This window comes from Eupeodes corollae, chromosome X, assembly GCF_945859685.1.
Source record: "Eupeodes corollae chromosome X, idEupCoro1.1, whole genome shotgun sequence".
In the NCBI taxonomy this organism is placed as follows: Eukaryota; Metazoa; Arthropoda; class Insecta; order Diptera; family Syrphidae; genus Eupeodes; species Eupeodes corollae.
In genome coordinates, this window is record NC_079150.1 from 5,384,402 (window position 1) to 5,404,254 (window position 19,853).

Sequence of the window (19,853 nt, forward strand, 5' to 3'; positions counted from 1 at the left end):
CCTTGTCACTGATAACGCATCGGTTCCCATCGATCACTGAAATCAAGTCTCAGAGAAAGCGGTTAGTAGACAGTTGGAAGACCGTCTAGAAACCTACCGGGTGCTGTTGTCTTGTATTCTTTCTATCTGTTGTTATTCCTTGTCTGTCCTCCTGTCTTGTGTTCTTATCACCTTATATACGTAGCTTAGTCGCTCAAAGTGCTGTATCTCTACTTTGTACATTTATAAGCTGATTAGTATGTAATGTAATTTATATAAAAATAAAATATTGACAAGAATTAAGTAATATTAATTTTATCACCTAGCAGCTGTAAAGACTTCGAATATTATCGTTTTATTGCCTCGGCTTTGCATCAAAAAACAGATAAAACTTTTTAAATCTTTTTCAACTTCAATGCTATTTTGTTATTGATTTGTTGATTTTTGTGAAATAAACTTTTACGCAGGTGTATAGTGCTCGTGGAGTAAATACCGACGAGCGTGTTGAAAAGTTCTTCGTAGATTTGGTCTCGAAAACAGGCAATTGTTTTGAGGGTACTATTTCGTTTCTACGTTGTTTGAAATTAAATTATTATTCCAGTGTCTGATTTTCGTGTACTGCCTTTCGTTGGGTTTATTTTGAAAAATATTTACGAGAATTGTTGGCTCTAATTTAATAAATGAACAAATTGGATTAAAAATAAGATTGAACTTTTCTTCAGTCGAACTTGGAATTAAAAACGTATAATATCGGTTATTTTCTTACAGTATTCAGTTCAGCTGTAATAGATGCAATATTTTGCCTGAGGTGAGAAATATCCATAGAGTATTCATTAAAGAACTTTTTGTTTATTTGTTCAATGGTTCTTTTAAAGGTGGTTTCCCTAGTTTCTTCCAATTCCATTAAGTGTTTTGTTATGTCAATTCATGGAAGGTAAATAACACACCAATTCGGATTTAAATGGATTAAGTACACCATGGTTAAGGGAAGGTTGCCTTCGGAGAAGTTTAATTCGGATATAGAATTAAGTGATCTATTGTGCTTCGTGAAATTCGTTGTGTTTTGAGTACTTTTTGTTGTAAGGAAATGTGGCTATGGGCGAAACTACGAAAACTACAAAGATTGTGAGAATTTGACGTTTTCGACCAAAATAGACAACGATTAGTACAGAGCACACTAGCGAAGTTAAATATGATATACTAAAATTACGAATTCAACAAAACCCATTAATAACAATTATGCAAAAACACAGCCAAAAACAACAGCAATACAAAAAAGGCAAACTCGCATGAATAACAAGAAAAAATGTTACAGATGTTTTGTCGCTGAGTGAAACCCAAGTAGATGAGAATTGCGATGTCTATATTCTTCTCCAACCATGGTCTCGCATACCAAATTTAACCAAAATATGGTATTTTAAACCGCTATTATTCTGGAGAGATTTTCTTCTACACTACCAAATTTGTACATTGTTTTCGTAAAGTCTAGGATCTTACTCTCTTTTCGAAAATGCTTGCTTTTGATATTGGCGAATTCTTTCTTTGTTGGTTAATAAATTTTCTTTCGAACCGTTCAATACAAATTTGATTCAGGGATTCTGAAACAATATAAATCCATGTAAGTCTTAGGGCTCCGTTTTGTCCCCGACACTTTTTCTCATTTTTATAAATGATCCCTATCCGAAACTTTCAATTAAATTAATTGTTTCGATGACAATCGCACTCTTGATTGCTTATGCAACAGCAACCACTTCTTGTGGAACGAGCATATGTTGCCAAAAAATAAAAAAAATGTTTGTTTTTCATTCGCTAAACACACGTTTAGGTATTGTAGAGTTGAATTTTACAACCGAGTTAATTAGCATGTGCTATACTAATAACCAAAATAAAAACGTCTTTTCCTAAGTAGCGTTCTATTACAAAATCTACTACATTCTCTGTCAATCAGACAGCATTGAATTATTGACATTAGTAAAATTTGCAAACATAAACAAATCAAAAATATTTGATTAAAATTAAATTTCTAAATGGATTCGGACGATTTAGTAATAGAAGATATAAATATATTGGAGGATGTGGCTGAAGCAAAGAGGCAAAAAGTATAAATTAAATTATTTATTGTTAGAAGGTTATAAAAAAAAAACATCTTTGTGTCGCTTAAACAACTGATTTACAATTTTAAAACTAAACTAAAGATAACTTATTCTAAGCCGCTACTGCAGCATGTCAGCGACTGGCGTGTGTTTTTTTTTCCAGACGACCATTTTTAAAACATGCCGATACAGAATTTTATCTGCACTACAGATAAATATTTTTGTTTTCTGGCACAAACTTGAAAAAATAAAACAAATAAATTCATGATTTGAAAGGGCAACTGCCAGATTCCTTATTCATACCTTTGCAGGAGACATCGCCTCGGCCACTAGCAGAGGTGGTGTAATTTCAAGTGAGCTAATTGTATTGATGGGGCTGAGATATCTTGTCGCAGGATCTTACCAGAAGGATGTTGGTAAGTTAAAATTATGAAATACATATTCAATGTTTCAAAAAGTTGTTTTTCTTCAGGTGTTGGTAATTTTATTAAGAAATTTGTTGGAGCCTTGGCCTCTAAAGTAAGGGACTTCATCAAATTTCCCAGTGAGCCCTCGGAAATTCGATTAGTGAAAAAAAAACGGATACAATTATGCCTGATGGTGATTTAAATCAGAATGATTATAACGACAATGATGATGCTTTCGTGCAAGGACGAAGACATAGAAACATATTTTAATAGATGATAAAATAAAACAAAGATCATTCTTTATTTGAAATTTTCTTTTTAATTCAAACTATCTTTTTAAAGTCAATTCTTATAAATTTGAAACTCCGTTGTTTTTGAAAACACTACGAACTACCAAAATACATTTTGACAAATAATATATAATAGCCTCGTTCCTCAATAATACCAATTTGACCTTATTTCACTTAGCAGCATGCAACCCAAACATGCTTCACTTTTTTGACTGTTTTGATTTCCAGTACTCTTACGCACGTTTTCCAACATTTCAATCTTATTTTCCAAAAATAAATCAGGTCCTTTTGAAGCAGACAACTTCCGTGAGTCTTCATTGCTAATATTTTGTAGGTTTACCAATTCATTTATATTTTGGTCATGAATAAGTAGGAATGAACTTTTTAATGTTGAATGAATGAATGAACTTTGCTAGGGTGGATTTAGTTCCCACTGCGTGGAAAAAGAGCGCGTGGATTTATTTTTCTGCACCACAACTGTTAAACTTTATTAATGAATGAATACAAAAACAAAAATAGTTCAGTAGTTTCATAGAAGGTTTTTTATTTCATCCAGTAAATCAAAGTGCTAAACACTACTTTACTTTAAGCACTACACATTTATATTCTCTTTTTTCAATTTGATAACTTAACAATTTAAACAGTGATTGATTTTGCATAGCTTTTATTTTTTCTCGATAAATGGATATTTGTAACTGTAATTCTTTATTTGTTCATATTTTTTGTGATAGCTAATTTAATTATTTCAGCTTTTATTTCTGGATGAGAGGTGGGATCTCGAATATTGAAAAATAAATATAAATGTATTAAAAATAAGATATTTTCATTAAAATATTACGCGTTAAACAAATACGAAAGTAATACATGTATAATAATATATCAACAAATATTTTGTGTATATTTTTTATAATATTAGAATTAAAATAGTACTTTATATTTTTGACGAATACAAAATCACAACTAGTGTCCGACTGAAGCCTTAAAATGAATCGTCTTAGTGATTTAGCTAAATCTTAAATTCTAAGAGGTGTTGTTAATTTTTAACCAAAATTAACACACAGAAATAGGGAGGCTGAGATATTAAAACTAGAAGGAATAGTAAAAAGGGCATTTTGTTAGATATTAATGGAAAGTTAAATTATTCTTCTCCAGTTTTAAGATTTTAGTTTTTAAAAATGTAGGCAAATATCTTCAAAAAATTAGTGATGACATTACTTTTGTAATAAGTGATGACGTTACTTTTAATACGACGCTACAAAAGTATAGCAACAGGGTCAGCAAACGACACCATATTTCTAGCCGCTCATTTGACATTTCCCTTCAGTAAGGTTTGCCATTTGAAGATTGTCATGAACAAATATACGAGCCAACAACGAGTCAGTATTAAAATTTACCTCCCATATTCGGAGTCAGTGGCCTAAACGTTAAGAGCGTTGCGTCCAATTTATAGTCATCATAGCAGATCAATAATTGAGCGTCTAGTGGAAAAATTTGAATCCACAGGCACAGTACAAAATTTTCATGTTCCAGTGAGACAAAGAAATGCCCATAGTGTCGAGAATATTGCTGCCGCTAAAGCTTCAGTTGCAGAAAGCCCAAATGTGTCTCTCACACGTCGCGTCGTTCTCATTTGGGCATCTCTCTCCTAACAAATTAAATTGACTCAAGAACTGAAGCCGCTTGGCCACCAGAAGCGTCGTATGTTCGTGAGTTGGGCTGAGCAACAACTTGAAAATGATTCGGATTTTCATCGAAAAATCATCTTCAGAGATGAGGCTCATTTCTGGCTGAATTGCTACGTCAATAAAAAAAATATGAAGCATTCTTCAAGTAGCATTCCCCATGTATTCCATGAGTCATCATTGCATCCCGAAAAAAAAACGGTTTGGGGTGGTGTATGGGCCGGCGGCGTCATTGGGCCGTACTTCTTCCGTGATGATCAAGACCTGCACGTAACTTCGAAGGATGATCTGGATTTGTAGGACATTTGCTTCCAACAGGATGACGCCACAAGACAAACAGCGATTGTCACAATCAATTTATTGGAACCCAAATTTGGAGAACGTGGTCTCATGAAATGGTTCAGTCGCTTGGCAGCCTCGGTCATTTCCTGCAGAACTACATCAAGTCTATGGTCTATGCCGAAAAGCCAGCATGAACTTCGTACAAATATCGAACGTGAAATTGCAGCACTATCGGCCAATTTATGCTTGAAAACCTGCTTTATGCTTGGGTTCAACGTCTGGACTTTTGCAAGCGTGCCCGTGGTGACCATGCAAAAAAAATCAAGTTCCATACATAATGGCATCAAACGTATTTTTACAGATATAATGAATTTCATTCATATCTATAATCATTTTTGTTTTATTTAAAAAAAATGATAGTTGAATTATTGAAAAACCCGATACCTCTAACAACGTCACCAAAAAAAACTTTGAATTATCATCTTGAAGATTAAACATCGTAATGTAAAAAAGAATTTCACTTGACCGGACCGTGTTGATTTTGATGTCATCTAAGTCAGTTTGAAAAAGACTTTAATCATTAATTATGGAGACTTTTAATAAATAACTATTTGTTGCAGTGGATGAAATTATACGATGTTCATGATTTTAGAATAAAACATATATCTTCCTGGTCCTATTTATGTGCATTTTAAAAGAAGGTATATTTACTACCTGTGATATGTCATCACAGATTTCTTTAAGGTATTTGGATACAAAAGACAGAACAAAAATACTTTTTAAAGAATTAAAATCCAACTAATAGTAGTGAATTTTTAATTAAAACTAAACAAAATATTTGTATTCACAAAGCTATAGTCCCCATATCATAAGTCAAGAGCGTTTTAGAAAATATTTTAATATTTTGATTCTGGAACAATATACCAAGGCATTGGATTTAAGTTCGTTCAAGAACTTAAACCCGCCGAATAACAAAACTGGCTTTCGGTCGGACACATAAGTTACAACCTATTTTCATTTTATAAATTAAAGGCTATATATGAAATTATATTATTTAAGAATGTTTGCTATTGGTTTGGTAAAATTGTATTGTATTTATTCATTTTATTTACTTTTTTATCAAACATATAAACTTGATCTCTATAGAAAAAGGGACTGAAGTATTTTTGTGTTTTTTTTTTTTCCTTTTTCTATTTTTTTTTTCAAACTCGAATATTTGAACTAAAATCCTTAATATTTTATGTATTTTTATATTATTCTGTAAATTTTTGTTTTGTTTTTGTTGTTTGTATTACATATCCAAGTTTAATTTATGTAATTTTGTTTCATTTTTTGCCTGTTTAGAACATGAAGAAGAACCGACTTAAATATTTATTGTTATTTTTAAAGATATTCAATTCACAATTATTGCTGCTAGGTTATTAGAGTCTTGTAACTATACAAATACAAATATAAACAAAACACTAGTGATTTTATTTATTTCGAATCAGATATTCCTTTTTGAAGTTGTTATTTATTTTTTTGTTTTATATTTGTTCTTGGCATTTTATTCAATTTCACAATAATAAAAAAATAAATTTCTGGTAGTTTTTGTATTTAAAAAATATTCTATTCAGTTTTAAATTTATCATATTATCATATTTAATATAATTCTGCTTTTGACTGGTGGTGAATTAGTGTGTATTTATTTGTGTATGTATGTATACTTCTATTTGTCTGTATATCTGTTATTGTTTTGTTTACATGTGAATACATTTGCTTGTGTTTGTCTGAATATGTGTTTTTCTTTTAAACAATAATATCATACTGTATTAATTAAATCAAGGTCTGTAGTATTAATACTTTGTGTACAAATATACTTTTTTACACGTTGTACTTGTATAATGCATGCTGGATATACATATATGATTTCATTACATTTTTTTATATTTTTATATTAATAAGCACTTCTTTAAATATTAATATTAAATTTTATATAATTTAATTTTACTGATTATTAAAATAAATTTTTATAACTATATTACACAGGTATATAACAAATATGCAATACTAAGGTGGGTTGAATTTTCGGCTTACAATCTTAGTTTTTATCATTTTAAATTTAAAAAAAAATTAAATCTATCTTATAACGCAATTGATAGAAACAATTTATCGAAACGTAATAATAAAACCTGTAATTTTATAAATATCGTTATCATTATCATTATCGTTATCATTATCGTTATCATTACCATTATCATTATCATTATCATTATCATTATCATTATCATTATCATTATCATTATCATTATCATTATCATTATCATTATCATTATCATTATCATTATCATTATCATTATCATTATCATTATCATTATCATTATCATTATCATTATCATTATCATTATCATTATCATTATCATTATCATTATCATTATCATTATCATTATCATTATCATTATCATTATCATTATCATTATCATTATCATTATCATTATCATTATCATTATCATTATCATTATCATTATCATTATCATTATCATTATCATTATCATTATCATTATCATTATCATTATCATTATCATTATCATTATCATTATCATTATCATTATCATTATCATTATCATTATCATTATCATTATCATTATCATTATCATTATCATTATCATTATCATTATCATTATCATTATCATTATCATTATCATTATCATTATCATTATCATTATCATTATCATTATCATTATCATTATCATTATCATTATCATTATCATTATCATTATCATTATCATTATCATTATCATTATCATTATCATTATCATTATCATTATCATTATCATTATCATTATCATTATCATTATCATTATCATTATCATTATCATTATCATTATCATTATCATTATCATTATCATTATCATTATCATTATCATTATCATTATCATTATCATTATCATTATCATTATCATTATCATTATCATTATCATTATCATTATCATTATCATTATCATTATCATTATCATTATCATTATCATTATCATTATCATTATCATTATCATTATCATTATCATTATCATTATCATTATCATTATCATTATCATTATCATTATCATTATCATTATCATTATCATTATCATTATCATTATCATTATCATTATCATTATCATTATCATTATCATTATCATTATCATTATCATTATCATTATCATTATCATTATCATTATCATTATCATTATCATTATCATTATCATTATCATTATCATTATCATTATCATTATCATTATCATTATCATTATCATTATCATTATCATTATCATTATCATTATCATTATCATTATCATTATCATTATCATTATCATTATCATTATCATTATCATTATCATTATCATTATCATTATCATTATCATTATCATTATCATTATCATTATCATTATCATTATCATTATCATTATCATTATCATTATCATTATCATTATCATTATCATTATCATTATCATTATCATTATCATTATCATTATCATTATCATTATCATTATCATTATCATTATCATTATCATTATCATTATCATTATCATTATCATTATCATTATCATTATCATTATCATTATCATTATCATTATCATTATCATTATCATTATCATTATCATTATCATTATCATTATCATTATCATTATCATTATCATTATCATTATCATTATCATTATCATTATCATTATCATTATCATTATCATTATCATTATCATTATCATTATCATTATCATTATCATTATCATTATCATTATCATTATCATTATCATTATCATTATCATTATCATTATCATTATCATTATCATTATCATTATCATTATCATTATCATTATCATTATCATTATCATTATCATTATCATTATCATTATCATTATCATTATCATTATCATTATCATTATCATTATCATTATCATTATCATTATCATTATCATTATCATTATCATTATCATTATCATTATCATTATCATTATCATTATCATTATCATTATCATTATCATTATCATTATCATTATCATTATCATTATCATTATCATTATCATTATCATTATCATTATCATTATCATTATCATTATCATTATCATTATCATTATCATTATCATTATCATTATCATTATCATTATCATTATCATTATCATTATCATTATCATTATCATTATCATTATCATTATCATTATCATTATCATTATCATTATCATTATCATTATCATTATCATTATCATTATCATTATCATTATCATTATCATTATCATTATCATTATCATTATCATTATCATTATCATTATCATTATCATTATCATTATCATTATCATTATCATTATCATTATCATTATCATTATCATTATCATTATCATTATCATTATCATTATCATTATCATTATCATTATCATTATCATTATCATTATCATTATCATTATCATTATCATTATCATTATCATTATCATTATCATTATCATTATCATTATCATTATCATTATCATTATCATTATCATTATCATTATCATTATCATTATCATTATCATTATCATTATCATTATCATTATCATTATCATTATCATTATCATTATCATTATCATTATCATTATCATTATCATTATCATTATCATTATCATTATCATTATCATTATCATTATCATTATCATTATCATTATCATTATCATTATCATTATCATTATCATTATCATTATCATTATCATTATCATTATCATTATCATTATCATTATCATTATCATTATCATTATCATTATCATTATCATTATCATTATCATTATCATTATCATTATCATTATCATTATCATTATCATTATCATTATCATTATCATTATCATTATCATTATCATTATCATTATCATTATCATTATCATTATCATTATCATTATCATTATCATTATCATTATCATTATCATTATCATTATCATTATCATTATCATTATCATTATCATTATCATTATCATTATCATTATCATTATCATTATCATTATCATTATCATTATCATTATCATTATCATTATATTTATTATTATTATTATTATTATTATTATTATTATTATTATTATTATTATTATTATTATTATTATTATTATTATTATTATTATTACTATTATTATTATTATTATTATTATTATTATTATTATTATTATTATTATTATTATTATTATTATTACTATTATTATTATTATTATTATTATTGTTATTATTATTATTATTATTATTATTATTATTATTATTTTTATTATTATTATTATTATTATTATTATTATTATTATTATTAATATTATTAATATTATTATTATTCTTATCACTATAACCATATAATAGACATATGTGCATAATTTGTATTTATTTGTTGAGCGTTTTAATAATATAATAATAATTATTTAAGTGGTTGCTTTTAAATGAAAAAAACAAAGAAAGCATTTTATAGTAGTGCGCTTAAGAGAAGAAGTTTAATGTTCAGTTTGGTGCTAGTATGCCATGTTATAAGAATGTTTTGTTAGTTTTTGTCTGTCGGAACTTCTGATTATAGTGGGATTTTGATGAAATCATATTGACATGCAAAATAATATTTTGAAAAATACGCTTTTTTAAGAAGAATTACGATGAATTAAGAAGGTCTTGCATCTGCAATTTTGAATGAAAGCACAGCGTACAAATTGTAACCCATCTCGTCATTCAGATTTATGGAAATGTTCTGCTATGTTGATTTATGTTTTTATGATATTATTTTATTTATACACTTTTGATTTTTATATATTTAATGACTAAGGCAAATTAATCGCTGAACAAAATTGTATTGTAACCAAGATAAACTGGTTCGATATCCAAATTTTTGGATAGGCTAATTGATTCAAATAAAATAGCTCATTCGCTTACGCTCAACAATTTCATGGGTTAAATATGTCAAATCTAACTGATAAACATTTTAACAATATGTTTTTGTGTTAAGCGTCTTATAAATATGTAATAGAATTCAACTAAAGGATTGCATTCATTGAATTCACATTATCACTTGAAAATTAATTTTGCAATAAATAATGATTTGGCACAAAATAAAATCTTTTTTTTTTGTTCCAACTATTTTAGATTTCTTGTATTGATTTAAAATTCTTCATTCCTTAAAGTAAAACAGATTTCTAAAATGCCTGTGTGATTCATTACTTAAAAAAGAAAAGAATGTGAAATAAGAATGCATGGATACTTTTATTGTTGATATTTTGTACTACACATGAATCAAGAATTAAGAATTGATCTTTGCTGCCATGAAATATGAGTTTGCTAACGTGTTTTCTTTTAGTTTTGATTGTATCTTTAGGTCATTTAAAACATTGCATATATTTTAAAATGATGTCATTTATGTCTTATGTTTTAGATTAATTTAGAAAAGGATATAAGACAAAATTAATTCAAAGCCTTATAGGAATGCAAATAAGTGTAAGAAATCTCAAATAGTTGTTATCAACTTAACGTGGATTTTGATGAAATAATTAAGAAAAACATTGTGGAGATTAAAAAGTTGTAAATTTTATTCGATTATGTATTATATGTTTAGTAAACTCAACTTCCAATTAATCTACTATCTTATATAACACCAATTTGGTTAGTTAATTTCGGGCAACGTAAAAAGTCAAAGATCCAATAAACTATAATGAACTTTTAAATCATTTGGACGTGTTAAATTTGCATTAATGCATTGTGAATTCTTAGCCCACCTAACTATAGGCCAAAAGCCCCAACTCAAAACCTCTCACCTATCTCAAATATTTCAGTGTGGTCAAGTAGGGGGGAAAAATGCATTATTATGTACGCTATTATGCATTTTTTATTTGATAGTGATTTGGGTAATATCGTTTTATTTTCTGGCCCAATTTCTATTTTGGCTTTTTAGTTTTCGTTCTGGCTTAATTCTTGGAAGAAATAAGCTCAAAAGCTTTTTGTTATCTTCCGATTAAAAGTTCGTATATATTTGTTGTTTGCATATTTACTGATTTGCCTTTTCAAATATTTAAATTTTCTTATGGATTTTTAACCCAACCAAATAAGCTAAAATCCATGTCAACTGGTACGTATTTTAATTCTGTTGTTTAAGATTTTGATTTATTTATTTGTGTTTTTTCTGCCATATTGATGAAGTTGACAATTAGATTGTTTGTTTATCTTATCATTGATAAAAAATACTTGTATACTTAAACGTATCAATTTATTACACTGTTTGAAAACTAATAGAAAAAACGACTTAAGATGTGTTTAGTTACTTTGTTTTTATTTGAGTATTTTAATGTATTTCTTATGAGTTTTGTTTGCTGTGTTGTATTTATATTTTCAACAACTATTGGCAGGGCTTATAATGTCATTCGTCGACGAATCATTTTGTTTGTGTATAAAATGTCAGTGAGCAATTGAATTTACTAGTTTAAACAATTGATGCCCTTAAATTTAAAAACAATGCTCATACATATGTCGTATTATCACAGTTATTTGTCATGACAACTACCTAAATCTAGATATCTTTTTGAAATTCTAATAAGCGACCCTGTGCCTCTTTTATATTATTCATATACGCCTTCTTTAACATTATCTTTTAGTTTTACTTTTACTTTTACTTTTACGTTTACTTTTACTTTTACTTTTACTTTTACTTTTACTTTTACTTTTACTTTTACTTTTACTTTTACTTTTACGTTTACTTTTACTTTTACTTTTACTTTTACTTTTACTTTTACTTTTACTTTTACTTTTACTTTTACTTTTACTTTTACTTTTACTTTTACTTTTGCTTATACTTTTACTTTTACTTTTACTTTTACTTTTACTTTTACTTTTACTTTTACTTTTACTTTTACTTTTACTTTTACTTTTACTTTTACTTTTACTTTTACTTTTACTTTTACTTTTACTTTTACTTTTACTTTTACTTTTACTTTTACTTTTACTTTTACTTTTACTTTTACTTTTACTTTTACTTTTACTTTTACTTTTACTTTTACTTTTACTTTTACTTTTACTTTTACTTTTACTTTTACTTTTACTTTTACTTTTACTTTTACTTTTACTTTTACTTTTACTTTTACTTTTACTTTTACTTTTACTTTTACTTTTACTTTTACTTTTACTTTTGCTTATACTTTTACTTTTACTTTTACTTTTACTTTTACTTTTACTTTTACTTTTACTTTTACTTTTACTTTTACTTTTACTTTTACTTTTACTTTTACTTTTACTTTTACTTTTACTTTTACTTTTACTTTTACTTTTGCTTTTACTTGTACTTTTACTTTTACTTTTACTTTTACTTTTACTTTTACTTTTACTTTTACTTTTACTTTTACTTTTACTTTTACTTTTACTTTTACTTTTACTTTTACTTTTACTTTTACTTTTACTTTTACTTTTATTTTAACTTTTACTTTTACTTTTACTTTTACTTTTACTTTTACTTTTACTTTTACTTTTACTTTTACTTTTACTTTTACTTTTACTTTTACTTTTACTTTTACTTTTACTTTTACTTTTACTTTTACTTTTACTTTTACTTTTACTTTTACTTTTACTTTTACTTTTACTTTTACTTTTACTTTTACTTTTACTTTTACTTTTACTTTTACTTTTACTTTTACTTTTACTTTTACTTTTACTTTTACTTTTACTTTTACTTTTACTTTTACTTTTACTTTTACTTTTACTTTTACTTTTACTTTTACTTTTACTTTTACTTTTAATTTTACTTTGACTTTTACTCTTAATTTTCTTGGCGTTTAAGAATGAAATACATAACTTTTTGCTCAGAACTTGCCATGAATAGACATTTGTAATTATGCAGAAAAGCAGAAATACATATTTTTAAAATTTAGATTTGATGAAAAAAAGTGGAGAGACAGCAACAATACAACAGAAACATTTTTCAACAATTAATATTGATATGAGAATTAAACTTTTTTTTATATCACATTTTGAACAAAAATTACAAGAAAAAACAACTAATTAATTTAAGGTTCTACCATCCCAAGAAATTTCCAGGAATTTGGTTTGCTTTTATTTATTTTTTTGAAGGGAAACCTAAGGCATATACAATAACGTAACAGATTTTTATCTGAAACTTTAATGGCACGTTACTTAAGGCGATTAAAAATATTACTTTACTTTTGTTTCCTTATTTTCTTTTACTATATTAGTTATTTTTATTGTTTAACGTTAAATTTTATTCCATTATGAAGACAGACAAATGTTTTGCTTATTTTTTTATTGGAATAGTATTGTTCTTGCTTGCTTTTTTAAGGAAATGTGAAGAAAATTGCTTTTGATTGATAGATTATTGATAATTTGTATTATTATTATTTTTTTTATTCTTTAATTAAGGAAGCAGCTTGAGTTAATTCTAAATTAAAATTAATACACATTTATGATAGGAACACATTTATAAATAATTTTATTGCATAATTTATAAACTATATATTCAAAAAAAAAAAAACATATGTAAAACATAAACATAAAACATTCAAAGTTTTTGGTTGATTTTTTAATTAATATCACAAAATAATAATTCTTATATTTTGTAATGCTTATTCCTGTCGGATTTATAAACTGAAAACAATGTTTTGATATTTAATAGTAACTTTAATTAATACGTTAATTTTATTTCATAACTACATAGAAAATCACACAATGTGGAGGAAAAAGCAATATTATAATTACATGTTGTCTATTTGTTAAAACTTTGATCTCACCGACATTCTTGACTAATAAAATAAATAAATTACGTCCAACATAATTTTAAGGTGAACCATGGAATTCTATGGATTTACAACTAAGTTTCTTACCTATCGATATTTTCCCTCCAATTCTTTCTGCAGCTGTATTTGAACTCCTCTTAAGTCGTTTTCAAAAATTGTGTAGGCCATTTAATTTTCAAAAAAATTCTTACTATATAAGTAGATTTAAAAAAAATAATTAAAAATGTAAAATATTGGTGCTATTTTATTATATGTATATCTCCCAACAAAATTAGATATGAAAAATTACTTTAGATATAAATATTTGTTGTTCAAGTCTGTATAATATCAAGTGTTCAAAACGTTGGCGTTATAATTATAAAAATTTATATATGATTCAAATGCTAATAGTCCATTCAAAATAGACATTTCAACTTTAAATAATTCATATATCGATACAAATTGCTACATGTACTGAGTAAATTGTTTCACAAGCCCGTAAAAAAGTTTTCAGCTACACTTTGAAACCATAATATTAACTATAAACAAAACGTAAGTATTTTTTGTTACCAGCAAGCATTTAGAAGTTACAAGTTATACCTAAAATGTACTAACCGTTTTTATTGTTTTTCTATCAGAAAATAAACATTTTTTATTCTAAGATTATTTTTTTTAGTTTCGTCTTTTTTATATATTTTTTTCCAAGTTTCCGAAATATCGAATTTATTTTTTTCAAACACAATTTTCTTCGTGTTTATCAAACTTGATCAAACCCCAAAAAACATTTTGGTTTATGAGGACTTTTTATAGCTTCTGATGATGATTCAGAAGCATGTACCAATTTTCATCAATATTGAATTTTTTTTCTGAAAGATATTAAAAATTAGTAGTATTTGTCTGTTATTCGAATGAAGGTTTTTACTTTGCAAAGTCTTCCTTCAAACTACAATATAAACTAATTATTATTTTTCAGTAGTAAGATACAATTTGATATCATATCTCTGTGCTGTGCAATGACTTAAAATTATTGTAAACTCTGTAACTTTCTCTTTGCCTGTCTGTTATTCAAAAAAAAAAGGATGCAAAACTGAATCTTAATTTCTGTACACGCCTGTACACATTCCAATTTTTTTTATATAAGGTGATCATGATCATCATTAGAAGTTTGAGCAGATCCATAAGAAAACTTTAGTATGATCTTTTGATTTTAAAATTGTTGATTGAGTATCTACAGAAGAAGTTGTTTTTTGTCAACATAAACGAAATTATCTGTTTAATTAACAATTTTTTTTAAAAGTATATAGCTTTAAAAACCATAATTTTAGAAGAAAAGTATATTTTCTGATAGATAAATCGTAAAATAACATTTTTTACCGGAAAATTGACATTTTTTAACCCATGTATCTTCTAAACGCTTGCTCGTAGAAATTAATTGTTTTATAGCCTTTATTTCCAAAGTCACTGCTTAAAAAAAAGAAAGTTTCGACTGAAAACCTCAATATTTTGTATGTTCACTCTGAATTGTTTGTGACTTTTTGCCGCTGGTTAATAAAGATGTCCTCAATGTACCAATTTTCATCGATTTGAGAATTATTCCTATTTTTGATGATTGCTGTGTCTATTTTGATTGGACTATGATATTTTCTTTAAATTACTTTGTCAAGGCATATACAGCTTGAATCACATAAACGTAATAAAAATAGATTTGCTCGTAATAAATTCACCACTTCAGTTTCATACATAGTCTGGAAGTCTAAAATGTCGTATGTTTTCTTCATCGATAAGAACTATTTCAGGAATTTGGAAGTGTGCATCAGGTGAAAAGACCGCTTATTACTATGCTCTGTCCAACAAAAAATATCACTATAGGAAAGATGGGATAAAGATAGATTTAAATACATAAGATTGTCGTGCCGAGCATAATCTATTGGCATTATTCTATCACTAACGTTTCTGGATTATCAAAAGTTAAAAACTCACTAATTTCGTCGGCTTAACTTCACTTCCAATAACATTATACTCTGTTCAACAAAAATGACGATATAGTAAACATATGACCTTTGCATCTCACTCTGATTGTATTGGCCTGTATCGCATTTTAAAGTAGTGACAGTAGTATCTAGTATGATATAAAGGTCATGTTCAATGTACAACTATTTGTTTCGTTATTTTGTTTTGATAAAAGAATTTGTGATTAAAACTTAAATATTTTTTAATTGATATAAGGTTACTTTTTTCAACTCTGATTTTGGCATAGCAACCCTGATAAAGACAATTGAAACCAACAATCGGTCAGTTTGCTTTGACCTTCGAGGCGAAAAGTCGTGGAGGGTGTATACAAAAGCTGCTTGCTTAGTTTTGTATGGGGCAATTCTTAGCAATACTTTGCATCAGAGGTAAATGCTCCTAAAACCTTACCACACAAAAGTATTTGTTTGTCAGTTATCTTTCTTGAAAACGTCATTAAAAAATTATATTTGTTCTTTATTTCCCCTCTATAAAATTATTAATTTTTTTTTTTATAAAGTTTAAAGAATATAGAAAGTTTAAAAGATAGAATTTTTTTAATAATCCTATCAAAATTTCTATTTACGGTTATCTGCTTTTGTCCTAAATGTTTGCTCATTTAGTTGGTAATTGTATTTCCTAAAAGGTTTCCGATGACACGTTTTCCTTTCAAAATGTGCCTACTAACGAGTCACTGCTACTTGAATAATTAATACATTTTACAAGTGAAGGTTTTTCAGATCGGAACCAATGTTTCAAAAAAATTAAATGTTATTTCTTTTAGAGTGAAGTTGTGCCTGTATTTTCATTTCATTGATCCTAATGGAATCAAAAAACCCTTATGTAATTTAAACCTGTAAGTTTTATGATTTTCTTTGTTTGTAGCTATTTAATAGCATAAAATGATATTTTTCTTTTTTGGTTGGTATTAATATTTCTTAAATATCTTTCTTTTTATAACGAACAAAATTCTCAAAAAATAATGTTTACTTTTGCTTAACAAACTATTTCCGCTCATTTTTAAGAGTTTTATTAAAAAAACCAAGATAAAGTCAGCCCCGAATAGTTTTAACATAACTTAAAAAAATGATTCTGTATTAGTGGAAATTTAGAAGGACCACAAAGTTAACAAACTATTTCCGCTCATTTTTAAGAGTTCTGTTTAAAAAAAAAGGAAGATAAACTCAGCCAACAATTGTTTAAACACAACTAAAAAATTATTCTGAATTAGTGGAAATTTAGAAAAGTTAGAACCAGCGATAGAGTAGACAACAAAAATGTGAAGCTTTTTTATAAGTTGAAGAAGAAATATTTTGCTACTTATGAGCGGAATAGCTTCCTATATGAGAAGATTACTTCAAACATTTTGAAGGAACCTATGGTATTCTTCTATTCCAGTGATGATTTGACTTGTTTATAGTTATTTACATATTAAACCAATAAAATGTAACGTACGGTCAGGTTTTCCCATAAGTAATTGTCAAAACTGTATATGGTGAAAGGTCCATACCCAATCAGAATTTAATAGCTTGTCCGGTGTTTTAATGAAATATTCAAAAATGCCTACTTACAGTTGGTTTTGAAGTCTCAAATTCTTGTTGTTTATATTATATGTTAATATTTTACAATCTTGAATAAAAAGACAACTATTTTTTAAACAATTCCAATTTTTGGCACACAGTTCGATCTGTATTTTATTCAAATCTTAATATTTGTTTTAAAAATCGTGCACCTTTTTTTCATAATATTTATTTTAAAAATTGTGATTTATTAAATTGAAATGCTCATATCTTTTGAACCAAAAACAAAAACCAGTACTGTTTGATATGTATTTTTTGTAATAAGACTATTTAAGAGCTCGATTTAAAAATTACTTTTAGTATGAACTCTTAGTTTTTTGCAAATTAGTGCAGAAAATTGAAATTGTTTACATGTAAAAATGTTATTTTTTATTCAAGATTGGACAGGGTGAGTGAAAATTGAATAAAAGTATGTGTATTTGAAAATGAGGATGCGGAAGAGACAAGTTACGAAATTCTGGTAGATCATGACTTGACTTTGCACCATATAAAGTTTTGACCATTACTTATTGAACATCCTGTATCCATACAATTGTACAAAAGATTTTCATAATGGCTCGAATAATGTTATTTTTTTAATATTATTTTTATTTAGCAACATAAATATATATATAAATATTTAATTCATATTTATAATTTACATTTAATAATGAAGAACAACTTTGTGTTTATAGTTTGTGGAAAGCAATTTTGGTTTATTATAAAACCATTGAACATTTAAAAAATAAAAAATATTGTTTAATAAAAACAAGTTTTCTTGTTTTTTTTAATATAAATTAAATGATATTATCTCCTTTCATATAACACCTAATCCTATTTTATTTTTATAGTGGAGTTATATTTTGGAAGACAAGGCCTACATGGAGTGTTACCGCCTGAATACAATGAAGTGCTGCAATTAAAACAGTTATCATAGCCACAGCCCAACCTGTTGTCAATACATGTAAGTTGTAGGCCTCATATATTGTGATTTCACAATAATTTTGTACTATTTTGCATCTGCAGTTAATGCACTTATTAAATTTCGAAAAATGTCTACTTTTAAACTTATGACTTGAACTCAATTACTGTGGTGGGATTTATTAATTTTCTTCAACATTTCATTTAAGGTTTCGTGTGAAGGTATTCCTCATATTAATAATATTTCCTAAAAAATAATTAAAAATAACCTTAAGAGCAAATAAACCGAAGGTTAAGGTTTATGAATTTAATTTCCAAATTTAAGTTTGGCGACATGTGAAAAGCTTATTATTTTTGCATAATTTGTTGATTGCATATGAATTCGCTTAAGTCTTTTAAAACGTAGCAAATTTGTTCTAACCGTTTTTATCCACTAAACATATTATGGGTGTTTTGTGTTTTATAAGGATAGAAATAAATTCGAAATTTCTAGAGCAAATAAATGGAACACAACTTTATCTATGACCAGATTTTGGTTAGCAAACTGTGTTCATAGATTTAAAAAAAAAAGCGTGTAATAGTTTTGCATTCTATTGGTGAATTTGATAAGTATTTTATCCTCTATACAAGGTGAGGTGCCATTTTACAAGCTGTTGCACAATTCTTGCTGAAGACAACAATTAGTTCCTGAGGTCATTTTTAGCCGGAAGACTTACGAGGTAATTTTCCCGTTAATATTTTTTCATAGCATTATAACGGTTTTGTAATTTTTTGTTGGCATTCTCTGTTAAATTGGTTTTAATTTTCCCAAATTCCAAACTATTACTGATCTTTGTATGTTTTTACAACTTTTTTCAATTATATTTTCATTTCATTCAATAATCTATTTTCTCTGTTGAATTGATAATATTAAAATTTAATAGGCATAG